The sequence below is a fragment of the Pelobates fuscus genome, chromosome 9 (genome assembly GCF_036172605.1).
Source record: "Pelobates fuscus isolate aPelFus1 chromosome 9, aPelFus1.pri, whole genome shotgun sequence".
NCBI lineage: Eukaryota > Metazoa > Chordata > Amphibia > Anura > Pelobatidae > Pelobates > Pelobates fuscus.
Genome location: NC_086325.1, coordinates 108,168,605 through 108,186,519, shown reverse-complemented (window position 1 = coordinate 108,186,519; position 17,915 = coordinate 108,168,605).

Genomic DNA, 17,915 nt, shown 5'->3' with positions numbered 1-17,915 from the left:
ACACTAACACACACACACACTCTGCATCCACTACACTAACACACACTCTGCATTCACTACACTAGCACACACACACTCTGCATCCACTACACTGACACACACTCTGCATTAACTATACACACAGCATCCACTACAAACACTACATCCACCACACATTCAAACACTCTGAATTCACTATACAGAGACACTGAGTCTAATACACACACTACATCCACTACAGACACTGCATCCACTAAACACATTGCATCTAGTACACACAAACACTACATCCACTACACAAACACACACTACATCCTCTACTCAAACACAGTCTGCGTTCACTATACACACTGCATCCACTTCACAAACACACACTCTGCATTCACTGCACAAACAGTATCTAATACACACAAACCCTACATCCATTACACACATTCTAATTCACTTCCACTATACACACCACATTCAGTCCTGCATCCTGTGGGCGGACTTGTGGGCGGGTGGGGGAGGGCCCAGACCTTGTGCTTTATCAGGGGCCCCAAAATTTCTGGTGGCGGCCCTGTATACAGAACCAGTCGCTGTAGGCAGGTGCCCACTCTGGTGCCTACACCGCAAAAGGATCAGATACAGTGCAAATTCAGAAAAACTGGGTAATATAGATATCGACATGTTTTCATAATCATTTATGCTGTTTTTACTGGATTATAATGATAATGTATTAAAACTTGGTTGTAAATCCAGTTTTATGCACATGTGTTTGCGTCAACGATTCACAAGTAATTCTGAAAATACATTATCCTCAATGATAAAAAAAAAATCCACCTGTGATACGTTCTTCTTTTGAATGCAATCCATAATTTGAAAGAATTCCCTAAATTATTTTGTTCACTAGATACTGTAGAGACACGACAAGGTAAAAGTAAAATTTAGGCAAATTTGCAAAACGGGAAGAAATCTCCAGCTGTTAATTTGATTAATTATATTGATCAGCTAATTTAACATGAAATTTGTGATTCTCTTGTCAATTCTCTACAATTCAGATTTTGTGAAAACCCTTGACATGTACAGAAATTCTCCAGGAAATAGCCATTCCAACCAAATGTACCTAGCAGGAAAAAAATAATGTTTTTTTTTCAAGGAACTGACACATTTCTATATCTTCTGTTTTATAGTGTTTCTCAGTAATCAATACAGATATTTTTTTTTATTATTATTTTATTATTAAAATTTAAAACAGCATATATTGTTAAATTAGTTTACTTTCAATCTGGGTTTTGAGTATACTAATTATGCAATGTAACTTTATTTTCTCTTTCAGTTGATTTTTTCTATAAATTTGTGTTAGCTCTCTCTTGACACGTTTGCAGTCAGTGACATCCATGTTCTTCATTGGGAACGGGGCCTGACAGTAGGGATATCAGCGGTTCCCTGACTGTGAGTGCTAAAACTAGCACTGTAAGTGAATTATGCGAACGGATTCCATTTTATTAAAAGAAAGGAGTCATGGGAAAACTGCTTTAAATGAGTGCTCATAAACAATAAGAACTCCGGTAAAGAACAAAAAAAGTAAATATTAAACATTTCGTAAACAGAAACCCTTATATATGGCCAGATATGCCAAGTGATTGGAGCTCGGAACTACTGGAGGAATTCTCAGTGACTAATAGGAATTGATGTACGTTCTAATGTATACTACAATGATGGAGAACTATGGGTGCCACCACTGGCATTCAAAGGCCTCTGAAATGGGACATATATAAAAAATTGTCACACTTGCTGTCACCTATAGAAGGGCTTCGTTTTTACATTCACAAAAGTAGGAAGACAAATGAGTAATATCACTGTAGAAAAAAGCATATTTCTGATTGTAGATTTTTTTTTTTTTTTTAACACAGCGTATGAAATCTGTAAAAGGGTTACTCCAAGCATTGCATCATAACCACTACAGCCCGCTGTAGTGATTATGATGAGCAGTAACATGGCCCCATATCCTGGTAATAGAGCAAACATTTTGGAATGGTTATAAGCCACTGAGAGTTAAACCAGTTGATGTTTCTGTTTAACAAAATGTTTAACCCCTTAAGGACCGGACTTTTTTTGCGATGTTGTACATTTGCGACCAGGCATCTTTTTGACACTTTTGTGGTGTTTGTGTTTAGCTGTAATTTTCCGCTCTCTCATTTACTGTTCCCATACAAATTATATATTGTTTTTTTCAGGACAAAAGGGGCTTTCTTTACATACCATTATTTATATAATCTCATGTCATTTAATTAAAAAAAAAATGAAAAAATATGATAAAAAATTGAAAAAAATACACGTTTTTTGAATTTTATGTGAAAAATCTTTTACTCATCTACAAAAGCGAATGAAAAAAACTGCTAAATAGATTCAAAATGTTGTCCTGAGTTCAAAAATACCCAGTGTTTACATGCTTTTTGCTATTTTTTTGCATGTTATAGGGCTATGAATACAAGTAGGATATTGCGGTTTCAAAACATACATTTTTAAAATGTATCAATAGTGACATTGTAACACTATTATCTGTCATAAATTGCTAAATAACACCCCACATGTACATATTTTTTTAAAAGTAGACAACCCAGGGTATTCAATATGGGGTATGTCCAGACTTTTTTAGTAGCCACTTAGTCGCAAACACTGGCCAAAGTTAGCGTTCATATTTGTTTGTGTGTGAAAAAAGTAAAAAACTAAATTGAACGCTAATTTTGGCCAGTGTTTGTGACTAAGTGGTTACTAAAAAAGACTGGACATACCCCATTTGCAATACCTTGGGTTGTCTTCTTTTGCAAATGGTATGCCATCAGTCTCGCCCACCGGCCGACGGAGACAGTAGGAGGAGCGGCGCGGAAGAGGAAACAGCGACGGGGGACATCGTTGCTGCCTCAGGTAAGTGACTGAAGAGGTTTTCACCCCTTCAGTAACCGGGGATTGGGGGGTGGGAGGGAAAGGGTACCTCCAGTGCTAGGAAAACGGATTGTTTTCCTGGCACTAGAGTTTTCCTTTAACTTGTCTTGCCGGGCACCTGGTGTCCCATAAGGCTGGTAGAGTTACACGTCTGGCATCAGAGAGGTTAATATCCATATGTGCAGCTTTTCATATCAAAATGCTGTGAATACAGACTCCAGGCACCATGACCAATTCAAGTCTCTGAAGTAGTCATGGTACTTAGCGTAACCCTGTAGTTAGGAAAAAAACGTTTACAAACATATGTTTGAACTTCCCAAAAGTGATAAATAAAATGATAGAGCAACTGTAAGAAATATTTTAGCACATATAAAGGAATAAATAGACAGGAAAAGCACCAGAAAAAAATATTAATAAAAATATCAACAGCATACAACATGAAACACAACTCAGGAAGAAGTGAGAGCACTGTTAAAGTGAGATTTCTGTGGTAAAAGCAAGTCTTATGGCTTGCCTGGTGTGTATATTTGTGTTTAACATTGCATTAACTAAGGTGGAAGGGGTTTTCATCCACACTTTTTCCCCACCCCAACTTATTTGGTATGTTCTTAACAAGTAACGCCAAGCCTCCATAACAAGCCAGTAACCTATCATGCTGATAAGCTGAAATAACAACGAAACAGCTTTCCATGAGTAGTTCACTGGCATTGCACCTCTTCCTGAGTTGTGTTTCAAAGCGGTTATATGTAGCAGACACATACTCCAAGGAATCCATGTATAAAGTGGAATTATGAGGCAAAAATGTGGTTCTTTGTTGAGCTCATTTGCATATGCCTACCCAGAATCCCTTGCAGTAGTGAGAGCACTGTTAAAGTGAGAATTATGTGGTAACAGCAAGTCTATTGGCTTGCCTGGTGTGTGTATTTGTGTTTAACATTGCAATATATATATATATATATATATAACAAATAAAATTGTATACTGCAGTCTCATCACTAAAAACTAGTGATCAAGCAGGTATTTTATTAATTTATTGCATTGTAAATATTTTATAAAATTATTGTTATTATTTTGTCTTATTAATATATTGTAGCAGGAGAGATGCATGTAGAAAACATAGCATCAGAGTTTATCACTTAAGAATTCTAATATATTATTAATTTGTATGTATCTACATTTAGTTATCACTGTATCATTATTTTTTGCAGAAATTAAAAGTGCAGTAATTTTATTTATATTACTAATAAAATACAAATGATAACCAATCTATTTAATTACAGGATGAGAATTTCTGGATCGGCACATTTTTAATTGAATTTAATTTTTAATCTGCTTAGCAATATGTATCCTTCAGAAAAATGCAAGACAGACCCATTCCAATTGGGAGCTTAAATATTTTAATTCTCTGCCATTTTTTGTTTCCTATGAGGTTTACAAACTGGTTCGTACATGTTCATTTTAATGTGCTATGTTCCTTCTCTTGGTTCCCAAGTGCTACTAAATTGCTTGTTCTCCTTGGTCTTTATAGTAAATCAGCAACTATTGATTTGTTGTCCTCGCGGTCTATGAAGACCTTTGTACTTCCAGAGATCTACCATTTTTCTGTTTTAGCTGCATTTTAGGAACTTGATGGATCCCTGGAATTGCCTTTTCTCCATTCTAGTATTATTATTACTATTTTATATTTTTTTATGTAGCGCCAACTAGTGTTATGTGACCGTTATTTTCACATTTTCTTGGTATATAAGCAGTGAAGGATCCTATGTCTGTAATATACTTGAAAAAGCCTAATTATTTGGCTAAACGCATTGTACGATTTTTTTGTTTTTACTATTATTCTTCCAATAAAGTTTATGTATTATGACTACCTCTGGACTTTTCTGTGACCCTGACGCTGGTATCCCTTGGTGGGGAATTTTTTTGGGATTGAGCAAAGCAAATTTTTGCTACATGCCAAGTGAGCACATGTCCTGTTATTTTATTTTAACAACACAGTGTGCACTATCGATTTTTTTGTATTACCATCATAGTGAGAATTTTAACCTGCTCACACCTGAGAGAGGGGACTGCACATCTATCCAAGAACGGGGATCATTCTACTTAAGGCTTTATGCAAGGAGCCATCAATAGCATCCATTAAATGTGAGTGTGCACCTATATATATTTTATTCACTACCCTGGACATCTGATAGGGATATGCATGGGCAAAAAATTTGGTTCGGTTCGGCACTTCCGAAATTCGGGACTTCAGCAATTCGAGACTTTGGCAATTCCCTAACCCTACCCCTAACCCCTGCCGTGGAAAGTGAAGGCAGTAGTAGTCAAAGCTGTGATAGGAGCACTCTGGACTGTGACCCCCAAGTTGGGGGAGTGGCTTCAATAGATTTCAGGTGGGACACCTGAGATCGTTATCAAGAAGATTCCCGTTCTAGTAACAGTTAAGAGGCCTGTGCAGAATCAGGCCTCTGGTAAATGACCCAAGAATGAGGAATGTATAAAACCCAGGATGGGTAAGAAAATCAATTTAAATACTTTGATATATTATTCTGACAGTAAATTTTTGTATATTAATTTTATATAAATTCTGACCGTGCTCAGAAATTAAGTATAAGATCTGTTCCCCAACAGAACAGTCAAGTACATCCAACCCGTTACTGCACAATGTGTTGGTTGTTCAGCCACAACCCGCTGTCATCCGGGTCTCAGTCAAAGAACCCCTCTGTTCACCGGACTGTCACTCGATTCTACAAATCTTGTAGGAAACGAAATATTTTCATTCGAACCTCGTTTGTCCAAAACAGGTGTTTAAGCATCTGTGTCATTCGGCACTCATTTGGCCTTCTTATAATTCAATACCATACGTTATAAATGCACGTTCGGCCCTCATCTAGCCATACACCATGCACTGCTGCATTCAGCCAATTTACTAAGTGTTACACTCCAACCTTGTTTGGGCAGTTTATGTGTTATACATAATCTACATTCGGCCCTCATTCGGCCTTTGTCACTAAGCACAGCTGCATAAGGCCATTTCATTCATTATGTGTGGGAAATTCGGAGTCTGTTGGGCTGTTCAGCCTGCCCAATTGTTTGCACATATTTAGTTTGCCCCTAATTCACCAGTGTTTAACTATTATTGCATTTAGCTATTAATATATTAATACCATACATTCGGCCATAAGTCCAGATTATGTGACAACTACTTGACCATAATTTGGCCAGACAATTGAAATAAGTTATTTTGGCCCACATTTGGCCAGACAATTAAATATAAGTTATTTCGGCCCACATTTGGCTAGATTATAGATGGTTATGCGGCATTCAACATGTCAGGGTTTTTTTGCATATGCGGCTGCTCTCAGTCATATAGTGTGTTAATATTTATTTGACCTTATAGCATGTTTCATATGCTAGATATTCATCCCTTATTCATCGTATAATTATATATTTTTATGTTCTTATTCAGCCCTTATTCGAACATTGGTCTATAGGTATTGATTTCAGTACAGACCCTCATTTGGCCATTTCGCACTTGCCCTTCATTAAGCATTACTGTAGGTATACAATCACACAAAAATAAATTCAGCGCGGAAGCAAAGTGATAATTGTCCAAAAGCAGCTTGAACACCAATACGGAGTCTCTCTTTTCCAATCAGTAAACTGGATAAAAACTGGGGGGTAGATGCAGCGTTTCAGTAATCCTTGACAAGGTATATGTGGAGAGAACCAGAGAAGAAATAATAGTGTAGTATTTAAAACTGTAGTTATGATAGGTAAAATAAAAGATGTGCACCCACACTTTCCTGGAGCTTCAATACAGCTCCAGCATATGTGCCTGGGCGGAATAATCCCCGCCTATGGATCAAGTGCAGTGGTAATTCTACCACACATATAATTTGAAGAATTACCTCTGCACTTGATGCATAGGCGGGGATTATTCCGCCCAGGTGCATACACTTCTTGCTGCCCCTTCCTGCTCCTTGTTGCCCCTTCCGTCTTCTTGCTGCCTCTTCCTGCTCCTTGCTGCCCCTTCCTGCTCCTTGCTGCCTCTTCCTGCTCATTTCTGTTCCTTTGTGCTCCTTCTTCTACTTTACCGTTTATGCTCCTTGCTGTCCCTTCCACCTCCTTGCTGCCCCTTTCTGCTCCTTGATGTCCATTCCTGCTCATTTCTGTTCCTTCTCCTTTCTGCCCCTTCTCTTACTTTACCTTCCTGCTTCTTGCTGACCCTTCCTGTAGGCTGCCTCCCCCATCCCTCACTTACCTGATCTGTAGGTGGATCTCCCCATCTCTAATTTACCTGATCTATAGGCTGTCTCTCCCCCCCCCACCATCCCTCACTTCCCTGATCTATAGGCTGTCTCTACCCCCCACCATCCCTCACTTACCTGATCTATAGGCTGTCTCTTTCCCCCTCACCATCCCTTACTTACCTGATCTATAGGCTGTCTCTCCCATCCCTCACTTACCTGATCTCAGGGCCGGCGCTACCATAAGGTGGCTCAGGCGACCGCCTTAGGGCGCACCAGCCCTGGGGGCGCAATGTCAGGCTGACCGGAAGGAGGGAAGCGCACTGCGCTCCCCTCCAGCCGGTTACAATTTGTAGCGTGGCCGAGCGCAGCCCAGAGATTCCCGCCCGCGGAGCCCAGCCTCGGCCCGCCCAGCCTCCTACCCTGGTGTCTGCCGACTGCCGCAGGCTGTGTGGAGGGGGCGGGGATATGAATGACATCATATCCCTGCTCCCTGTGTACCGCACAGCGCGACTGGAGCCCAGTGATGAGGCTGGGCTGCAGGACAGGATTCCACAGAGCCGGACAGAATGCACCCAGGGGGCAAGATTGAACTGATGTAAGTATGTATGTCTCTGTCTGTATGTAAGTATGTATGTCTCTGTCTGTATGTCTCTCTCTGTATGTATGTATGTAAGTATGTATGTCTCTGTCTGTATGTATCTCTCTGTGTGTATGTATGTCTCTGTGTGTATGTCTCTGTCTGTATGTCTCTGTATGTATGTATGTATGTATGTCTCTGTATGTATGTATGTATCTGTCTGTATGTCTCTGTTTGTATGTCTCTGTATGTATGTATGTCTCTGTATCACTGCATGTATGTATCTGTATGCATGTGTGTAACTCTGTGCCTTTATGTCTCTGTATGTACGGATGTATGTATGTGTCTGTGTGTCTCTGTATGTCTATGTATGCATGTTTCTGTATTATGTGTCTGTATGACGGTTTGCCTCTGTATGTATGTATGTTTGTATGTGTCTATATGTCTTGTATGTATGTTTATGTATGCCTGTATGTACGTATGTATGTTTATGCATGCCTGTATGTCTTTGTATGTACGTATGTATGTGTATGTATGCCTGTATGTCTCTGTATGTACGTAGTATGTGTGCCTGTATGTCTTTGTATGCCTGTATATATGTATGTGCCTGTATGGCAGTATGTCTCTGTATGCATGCATGTCTTTGTATGCCTGTATGTATGTATGCCTGTATGTTTCTGTATGCCTGTATGTCTCTGTATGTATGTATGTATGTATGTATGTATGTGCCTGTATGGCGGTATGTCTCTGTATGCATGCATGTCTTTGTATGCCTGTATGTATGTATGCCTTTATGTTTATGTATGCCTGTATGTCTCTGTATGTATGTATGTATGTGTATGTATTTTTCTGTATGCCTGTATGTCTCTGTATGACTGTATGTGTCTGTATGAGGGTATGCCTCTGTATGTATGCATGTCTTTATATACCTTCATGTCTCTGTATGCATGTATGTCTTTGCCTGTATGTCTCTGACTGTATGTGGCTGTGTCTGTATGTCTCTGTATGATTATTTCTGTGTTTGTATGACAGTGTACCTGTGTGACTGAAAAATGATGCCTGTGGCTTGGGAGGAAATACACACAGGTGAAGAGGCATTTATTTTTTTTTAAAGGAGGGTGAGGGGCGCCAAAATGCATCTTCGCCTGTGTAACTAAAAATCCTAGCACCGGCCCTGCCTGATCTGTAGGTATATACCGTATGTACTCGAGTATAAGTCGACCCGAATATAAGTCGAGACCCCTAATTTTACCAAAAAAAAAATGGGAAAACTTATTGACTCGAGTATAAGACTAGGGTGGGAAATGCAGCAGCTACTGGTAAATTTCTAAATAAAATTATATCCCTAAAAAATTATATTAATTGAATATTTATTTACAGTGTGTGTATATAATGAATGCAGTGTGTGTGTGTGTATGAATGCAGTGTGTGTGTGTGTGTGTGTGTATGAACGCAGTGTATGTTTATGAATGCAGTGTGTGTATGAGTGCAGTGTGTGTGTATGAATGCAGTGTGTGTATGAATGCAGTGTGTGTATGAGTGCAGTGTGTGTGTATGAATGCAGTGTGTGTATGAGTGCAGTGTGTGTATGAATGCAGTGTGTGTGTGTGTATCAATGTAGTGTGTGTATGAGTGCAGTGTGTGTGTGTATGAATGCAGTGTGTGTATGAATGCAGTGTGTATGAGTGCAGTGTGTGTGTATGAATGCAGTGTGTGTATGAATGCAGTGTGTGTATGAGTGCAGTGTGTGTATGAATGCAGTGTGTGTGTGTGTGTGTATCAATGCAGTGTGTGTGTATGAATGCAGTGTGTGTATGAGTGCAGTGTGTGTGTACAAATGCAGTGTGTGTATGAGTGCAGTGTGTGTATGAGTACAGTGTTTGTGTAAGAGTGCAGTGTGTGTGTATGAATGCAGTGTGTGTGTATGAATGCAGTGTATGTGATGCAGAGCCTTTGTGGGGGTGGGCATTTTTATTATTTTTTTTAGTTATTATTATTTTAATATTATTATTTTTTTGTTATATTATTAATATTTTTTTAAATTGTATTATTATTTTTTTAATATTATTATTTTATTTTACTATTATTTAAATGTTTATTTATTTTTATTCGTCCCCCCTCCCTACTTGTTAGCTGATCAGGGAGAGGGGCTCTCATTCCCTGATGGTCCAGTGAATTGGCTGTGTAGGAGGGGGCTGGACCACCAGCAGCTCCTGTCAGCTCCCTTCTCTCTCCTCCGGTCCTGTCAGCTCCCACTGTAAGTTTCGCGGCCGCGCGGAGCATTGCCACGGTAACCCGTGGAAATGCTCTGACCCCGCGGCTCTCGCAAGACTTACACTGGAGGAGAATGGAGCTGACCGGACCGGAGGAGAGAGAAGGGAGCTGACAGGACCGTCTGTAAAGGTAAGAGCTTTCTGCCAGCCCCCAACAGGACCGCCGGGCTTGTAACAAGCCCGGCGGTCCTTGTCTGTATTATGGCAATGTAAGTTGCCATAATACAGACATTGACTCGAGTATAAGTCGAGTTGGGGTTTTCAAAAATTTTTCGACTTATACTCGAGTATATACGGTAAACACAGCATTTTAAGAGCACACCACAGTCTCATTTGATTTACCAGAATGGGGTTGTTTGACTCCCTTCCCTATCACTCTCAGCCACCTGCACTTTACGTTTGTGTGTGTTCACATATTGCAGTCAAAATTTTTGATTTGACACACTGTTCTTTTACTTTCCCTCATACCATCACGTTATCTTTTTATGTATATATATGCATGATGACTTATCTTCCATGCTAGAACCCAGTTCATGTAACCTTTGTATTACCTTCACCTAGCAACCACGGTATATGTATTTTAGTTCACAGGGAATAGTTACCTAGCAACCACACTAGGTCATGTCACGCTCTTATGACAGGTGGTTTTCCTGAAATTTCCGGGTTCAATCAGTCTTCGGGCTGTCCTATCACTTGATTGGTTAGTCATTGACTAACCAATCATAGTCATTTATGTATTTTCTTATATATGTACACATTTGTATTGACACTGTGATCTTGATAAAGACCCAAACAAGTCGAAACATCGATTTGTAAAACAGCTGATTTTTGAAGACACAATAAAGCACCATTTTTATGATTTGAAGAGCTGTGAGTGCTCCCTTTGTTTTTGCACTCGGGCAAATCGGTCCTGGACTGAAGGCCCGAGGCTCTTGGGGGCCCGCCCACTGTGCAGGACGGTAAGGCGGGGCTGGAGAATTTAACATCTCACCAGCTAGCCTGCAGTCAGTCAGAGGCCTGCACGGCACTCCGCAGGCCCCTGTTACAAAATGTATTTCCTTCTTGTTCGGCTGGGTAGAGGGAGAGACAGCTACAGAAACTAGGCTGTCTCTCAGTGTACCTGACTGATGAGCACAGCAGGAGAGCTGTCTGTAACACAGATCAGGCAGCTTTGTGCAGCTCGTTATATAGGAAATGACGTCATGTGTCAAAAGTTCAGGGAGCCGTGCGGAGCTGCCTGATCACTGTTACAGAGATCAAGCAGAGTCTGCAACAGCATGCCACAGGTAAGGCTCAAGGAGGGGAATAAATGTTTTATCAAAAGTCTATATAATCTGCCCCCAGGGCCGGCTTTAGGCCATTAGGCGCCCTGTGCAAAAAGTCTTCATGGCGCCCCCACCAAGTTGCCTGTATACAGTCACACACACAGGCACAAGCAGACAGTCACACAAACAGTTACAAGCAGACAAACAGACATGCTCAGTTACAGGCAGACAAACACACACACACACAGTTACAGGCAGACAGTCACACATTCTCAGTTACAGGCAGACAGTCACAGAGCCAAACACAGAGTTAAAGGCAGACAGTCACACAGTCACAGGCAGACAGTCACACATACTCTATTACAAGCAGACAGTCATACACACTCCGTTACAGGCATGCAGACAATCACGCACTATGATAGGCACACACTCAGTTAAAGGCAGATAGTCACACATACAGGCACAGGCACACACAACGGCACAGCTACAGCGACACACACAGGCAGACAGTCACAGACACAGTCACACACACACAGACAGTCACACACACACACGCACGGGCAGTCACACACACACACATAGGCAGACAGACACATGAACAGGCAAACAGTAACACACAGGCAGGCAGTCTCACACACACACACAAACAGGCAGGCAGACACATGAACAGGCAAACAGTAACACACAGGCAGGCAGTCACAGTCACATACACACAGACTTACCCAGGGGTCAAGTCCTGGGTAAAAAAGTGCAGGAACTCACCCAAGACCCACTCCCCGCCCCCTTCCCCCCGCCCCCCCCTCACACCACAAAAAAATGATACGCTTGCATGCAGGGGCTGAGTAAGGGCACGGGGCTGAGGAGGGGGACAGGAGCTGAGGCAGAGGGACAGGAGCTTAGGAGGGGTGGGGGGCATGGGCTGAGGAAGGGGACATGGGCTGAGGTAAGGGATGGGGGCTGAGGAAAGGGACAGGAACTGAGGGGCTGAGGAAAGGGACAGGAACTGAGGGGCTGAGGAAAGGGACAGGAACTGAGGGGCTGAGGAGGGGGACAGGGGCTGACGAAGGGGGCAGGGGCTGAGGAGGGGGAAAGGAGCTGAGGAAGGGGGACAGGGGCTGAGGAAGGGGGACAGGGGCTGAGGAAGGGGGACAGGGGCTGAGGAAGGGGGACAGGGGCTGAGGAAGGGGGACAGGGGCTGAGGAAGGGGGACAGGGACTGAGGAAGGGGGACAGGGGCTGAGGAAGAGGGACAGGGGCTGAGGAAGAGGGACAGGGGCTGAGGAAGAGGGACAAGGGCTGAGGAAGAGGGACAGGGGCTGAGGAAGAGGGACAGGGGCTGAGGAAGAGGGACAGGGGCTGAGGAAGAGGGACAGGGGCTGAGGAAGAGGGACAGGGGCTGAGGAAGAGGGACAGGGGCTGAGGAAGAGGGACAGGGGCTGAGGAAGAGGGACAGGGGCTGAGGAAGAGGGACAGGGGCTGAGGAAGAGGGACAGGGGCTGAGGAAGAGGGACAGGGGCTGAGGAAGAGGGACAGGGGCTGAGGAAGAGGGACAGGGGCTGAGGAAGAGGGACAGGGGCTGAGGAAGAGGGACAGGGGCTGAGGAAGAGGGACAGGGGCTGAGGAAGAGGGACAGGGGCTGAGGAGGAGGGCAGGGGCTGAGGAGGGGGGCAGGGGCTGAGGAGGGGGACAGGGGCTGAGGAGGGGGACAGGGGCTGAGGAGGGGGACAGGGGCTGAGGAGGGGGACAGGGGCTGAGGAGGGGGACAGGGGCTGAGGAGGGGGACAGGGGCTGATGCTCGTATGCAGGGGCTGAGTAAGAGCACTGGGCTGAGTAAGGTGGACAGGGGCTGAGTAAGGTGGACAGGGGCTGAGGAGGGGGACAGGGGCTGAGGAGGGGGACAGAGCCTTAAATAGGGGGACAGGCCTGAGGAGGGGGACAGGGACTGAGGAGGGGGACAGGGACAGGCCTGAGGAAGGGGGACAGGGCCTTAAATAGGGGGACAGGCCTGAGGAGGGGGACATTGACTGAGGAGGGGGACAGGGACTGAGGAGGGGGACAGGGACTGGGGAAAGGGACTAAGGAGGGGGGCAGGAACTGAGGAGGGAGACAGGGACTGAGGAGGGAGACAGTGACTGAGGAGGGGGACAGGGACTGAGGAGGGGGACAGGAACTGAGATGGGGGGACAGTGAATGAGGAGGGGGGACAGGGCCTTAAATATGGGGACAGGGCCTTAAATATGGGGACAGGGCTTGAGGAGGGGGACAGGGACTGAGTAAGGGGACAGGGCTTGAGGAGGGGGCAGGGACTGAGGAGGGGGGCAGGGACTGAGGAGGGGGGCAGGGACTGAGGAGGGGGGCAGGGACTGAGGAGGGGGGCAGGGACTGAGTAAGGGGACATGACTTGAGGAGGGGGGCATGGACTGAGGAAAGGGACAGGGATTGAGGAGGGAGACAGGGATTGAGGAGGGAGACAGGGATTGAGGAGGGAGACAGGGATTGAGGAGGGAGACAGGGACTGAGGAGGGAGACAGGGACTGAGGAGGGAGACAGGGACTGAGGAGGGGGACAGGGACTGGCCTGAGGAAGGGGGACAGGGTCTTAAATAGGGGGACAGGCCTGAGGAGGGGGACATTGACTGAGGAGGGGGACAGGGACTGAGGAGGGGGACAGGGACTGGGGAAAGGGACTAAGGAGGGGGGCAGGAACTGAGGAGGGAGACAGGGACTGAGGAGGGGGACAGGGACTGAGGAGGGGGACAGGGACTGAGGAGGGGGGCAGGGACTGAGGAGGGGGGCAGGGACTGAGGAGGGGGGCAGGGACTGAGGAGGGGGGCAGGGACTGGGGAAAGGGACTAAGGAGGGGGGCAGGAACTGAGGAGGGAGACAGGGACTGAGGAGGGGGACAGGGCCTTAAATAGGGAGACAGGGACTGGGGAGGGGGACAGGGACTGGGGAGGGGGACAGGGACTGAGGAGGGAGGACAGGGACTGAGGAGGGAGGACAGGGACTGAGGAGGGAGGACAGGGACTGAGGAGGGAGGACAGGGACTGAGGAGGGAGGACAGGGACTGAGGAGGGAGGACAGGGACTGAGGAGGGAGGACAGGGACTGAGGAGGGAGGACAGGGACTGAGGAGGGAGGACAGGGACTGAGGAGGGAGGACAGGGACTGAGGAGGGAGGACAGGGACTGAGGAGGGAGGACAGGGACTGAGGAGGGAGGACAGGGACTGAGGAGGGAGGACAGGGACTGAGGAGGGAGGACAGGGACTGAGGAGGGAGGACAGGGACTGAGGAGGGAGGACAGGGACTGAGGAGGGAGGACAGGGACTGAGGAGGGAGGACAGGGACTGAGGAGGGAGGACAGGGACTGAAGAGGGAGGACAGGGACTGAAGAGGGAGGACAGGGACTGAAGAGGGAGGACAGGGACTGAAGAGGGAGGACAGGGACTGGGGAGGGAGACAGGGACTGGGGAGGGAGACAGGGACTGGGGAGGGAGACAGGGACTGAGGAGGGGGGCAGGGACTGAGGAGGGGGGGCAGGGACTGAGGAAAGGGATAAAAAAAAAACAACCTAAAGTGCCTTCCCCCCTCCCTGAAGCTTACCTTGGGCCAGGAGGGGTGGGACAGGATCTGGAACCTGCAGCCTGCAGAGTAAGCCGGCCTCTCCTGATGATGTCAGGAGGAGGGGGCGTGACTTCCTCTGCTCCCCAGCGGTCCTGTGAGAAGAGCAGAGGAAGCCACGCCCCCTCCTACTGACATCATTAGGAGAGGCCGGACGACTCCACTGACTGCAGGGGGAGAGGTGAGTTTAAAAATCCGAGTCCCCAGTCAGAGGCAGGGGATTCGGATTTGTACTCCCCCTGCTCTGGCAGCCGCTTGTGCCAGCCCTGGGTCCTGCAGGATTAGTAATGGGAACGGCGTTCCTGCTGTGGAAAAAGTGCAGGAACGCCGTTCCCACGCGTTCCTGCAGGACTCGAGCCCTGGACTTACCTCTTTCCATTATGGCTGGAAGGGGGGGTGGATGCAGTTGGTTGTTGGGGAAGCAGGGGCACCTTCCTGCTTCCCTCTTCCTGTGCAGCTTCGTGCTTCGGGTATATATAAGCCCTGCCCCCACTGTCCATAAAGCCCTGCCCTCGCTGCACATTAAGCCCCTCCCCCACCACCGACATTTTTTTTCTTTTTAGTAGACCCAGTTGGAGAATAATTAATCCTCCACCCGGGTACCTGTTTTAGCTCTCCTGTCAGCTGGCCATGTGCGAGCTGTGTCGGCTGTCAGGGCGCCCCCTGGTCTATGGCGCCCTGTGCGGCATACCCCCAAAGCCTCACTGCCAGGGGGAGAGGGTGGGAGAGGATAGAGGGGGGGAGAGGGAGGGGGGAGGGGGGGGAGAGAGGGGTGACGGGGGGGTAGTTAGGATAGGGTGGTAGCCCGGTACGGGCTCAGGGGGTTAGGCAACTGTGGCCCTAGGTCGTGTGAGGGTGACCTAATTTACAGATGGGTCGGTTGCTGGGGGACAAGGAAGTCTAGCGGGTGTTGTCCGTCGTGAGAGACCGGGTCCGCTCTCCCTCGGCCCACGGCACAGGGCGGTTGGTACGTCAACTAACGATTATGAAAATGGGTTCGGGAGATGGGAACGGTCAGGACGGTCGGCTAAGCGTTGCGGTTCGGGATCTGCTGTGGGGCCGGTTGGTGGTTTACCTAATCAGTCTAGCACATGTCCAACATCTTGTTGGGAATGCGAGGTTACGGGGACCGGGGGGGGGGCCCACTCCCGTCAGGTCCTCCGGAAGGGGACGGGGGTGCCTCCCAGGGCGTCATGGCCACATCGGGAGGGGGGGAATGCGTTCTCTGTGGTCTCGCAGTCGGGACAGTGGGTTGCCATCGAGCGGGGGGGGGGGGGGAGACCCCGGGATGGACGGGCAAGTGGAAGTAGCACATCAGCACGACGTACGTGGCGATAGGTCAAACATGAAGAGGCATACAGCATGATTAAACAAGACCGTGAATGCATGAATATACAGTTACCAATATGCGCAGGCATGCGAGTACATAGGCGGCCCCGGGGACGCCCCCCAGGAATCAACAGTGTCAGGCCCGCAGGGTGGTGCTGAGTAAGGGCTTCTAGGTGGGGGACCACGTCTGGGGTTAAGCACCCGTGAGACAGCTCCACTTATCTTCTGGTGTGGGCCGGGGTGCGCTGCATGCTATCTAGGCCATGGGCGTGGGGGTCTCGTCCGTTGGTGGGTGGACATAGCGGAACTGAGTTGGGGCTGGGGGTCCCCGGCGTGCTGGCCTGGAAATTAATTATGGCAAACAGTGGGGCCCTGCGTGGCCATTACACACCAGATTAACAGTTGAGGGAGCGCCCCCGGGACAGCCGCCGGGACCGGCGCCAAACCCAAGCCGCGCGCCGCGGTCCGGCCCCGCAGTCCACAGAGCCGGCACGCCGCGCGTAAAAACCACCTCAGCACAGCGCGGCACCAGGTAGGCGGCCCCGGGGCCGCACCCCCGACCACCCCTTCTCAAGGCGGGGGGGAGCGGACCCGGGGCCGCGGCGACAGTCCAGCACCCGCCGACCCGCAGGGGGCCCCGCCGGCAGGGGGGCAAACCCCCCCCCCCAGCGGGGCCCCCAGCGGGGCCCCCAGCAGGGCAACAGGGACAGCGAGACGGCCAGGACAGCACAGCGCCCCGGGTCAAGCCAAGGCGCCGCATGTCTATAATGAGAAGAGTGGTAAAACAGTACAGGTCTAGGCATTCACATTACATATCAGGCAGCGTGTCCCCCATCCAACATTGCGCCACTCAGGCCACATATCTCCCAAGTCCCCGGCCCCCTCCCCCCCCGGCCCAGGCGGTGAAAGCTGTGGACTGCCCCAACTTGATCATGAAGGACCTCGTGCAGCTCCCGGGCTTAGTGGCGGCCTGTGAAGGCCCCGCGATATTCTAAGGCGGATTGTTCGTTTGTATGCTGGCATGTGGTTAGAGTTATCAGCTCTGGTAGAGCGGGTGTATGTGGCAGTGCCGGAGAGGCATGTCATGGCCCACCGGGCCCGAGAGGCTCAGAGGCGCAACTGTCCCAGGATGTCCCCGTTATGTCCCACTCCCGTACCCCTCCCAACATCCACTTAAGTCCCGGGAAGCAAGGACCCCCCCCAGTCAACTCAAATTGTCCCCAACTGTGGACCCCGGTGCCCTCCCGGTGCGTGTGATGAAGGACCCCATGAGAGTTCTAGTGAGGGTACTTAGCTGTCATCGACGAAGCCCAGGGAATTCTCCATAGTATGGGGCCGGTCCGGGAGGGTTGGAGGTCACCGGGGTCGGAGCCAGAAGGTAAGCGGCTATTCTTCGGGCCCGTTGGGGCCTCCCCAGCGTATGGGCTGCGTGTCTCTCCGAGCCCGGTTGCGAAGTGGTTCTGGTACCTCGGAGTGTTCCGGGCGTGGCGGAGGCTGATCCAGTATCCAATTGCGGATGGTGACTGGAGGCAGATCCAATGCTCTCAGGAAGCTGGGGACGTCGTTGGGCCACCTCAGCGAGCTCCATGTATTACCCTTTTTGGCCTGGAGGCTGAAGGGAAAGCCCCATTTGTAGGGTATGCGTTTCTCCTGGAGGATATGTGTGAGCGGCCGTAATGCTCTCCGGGCATCCAG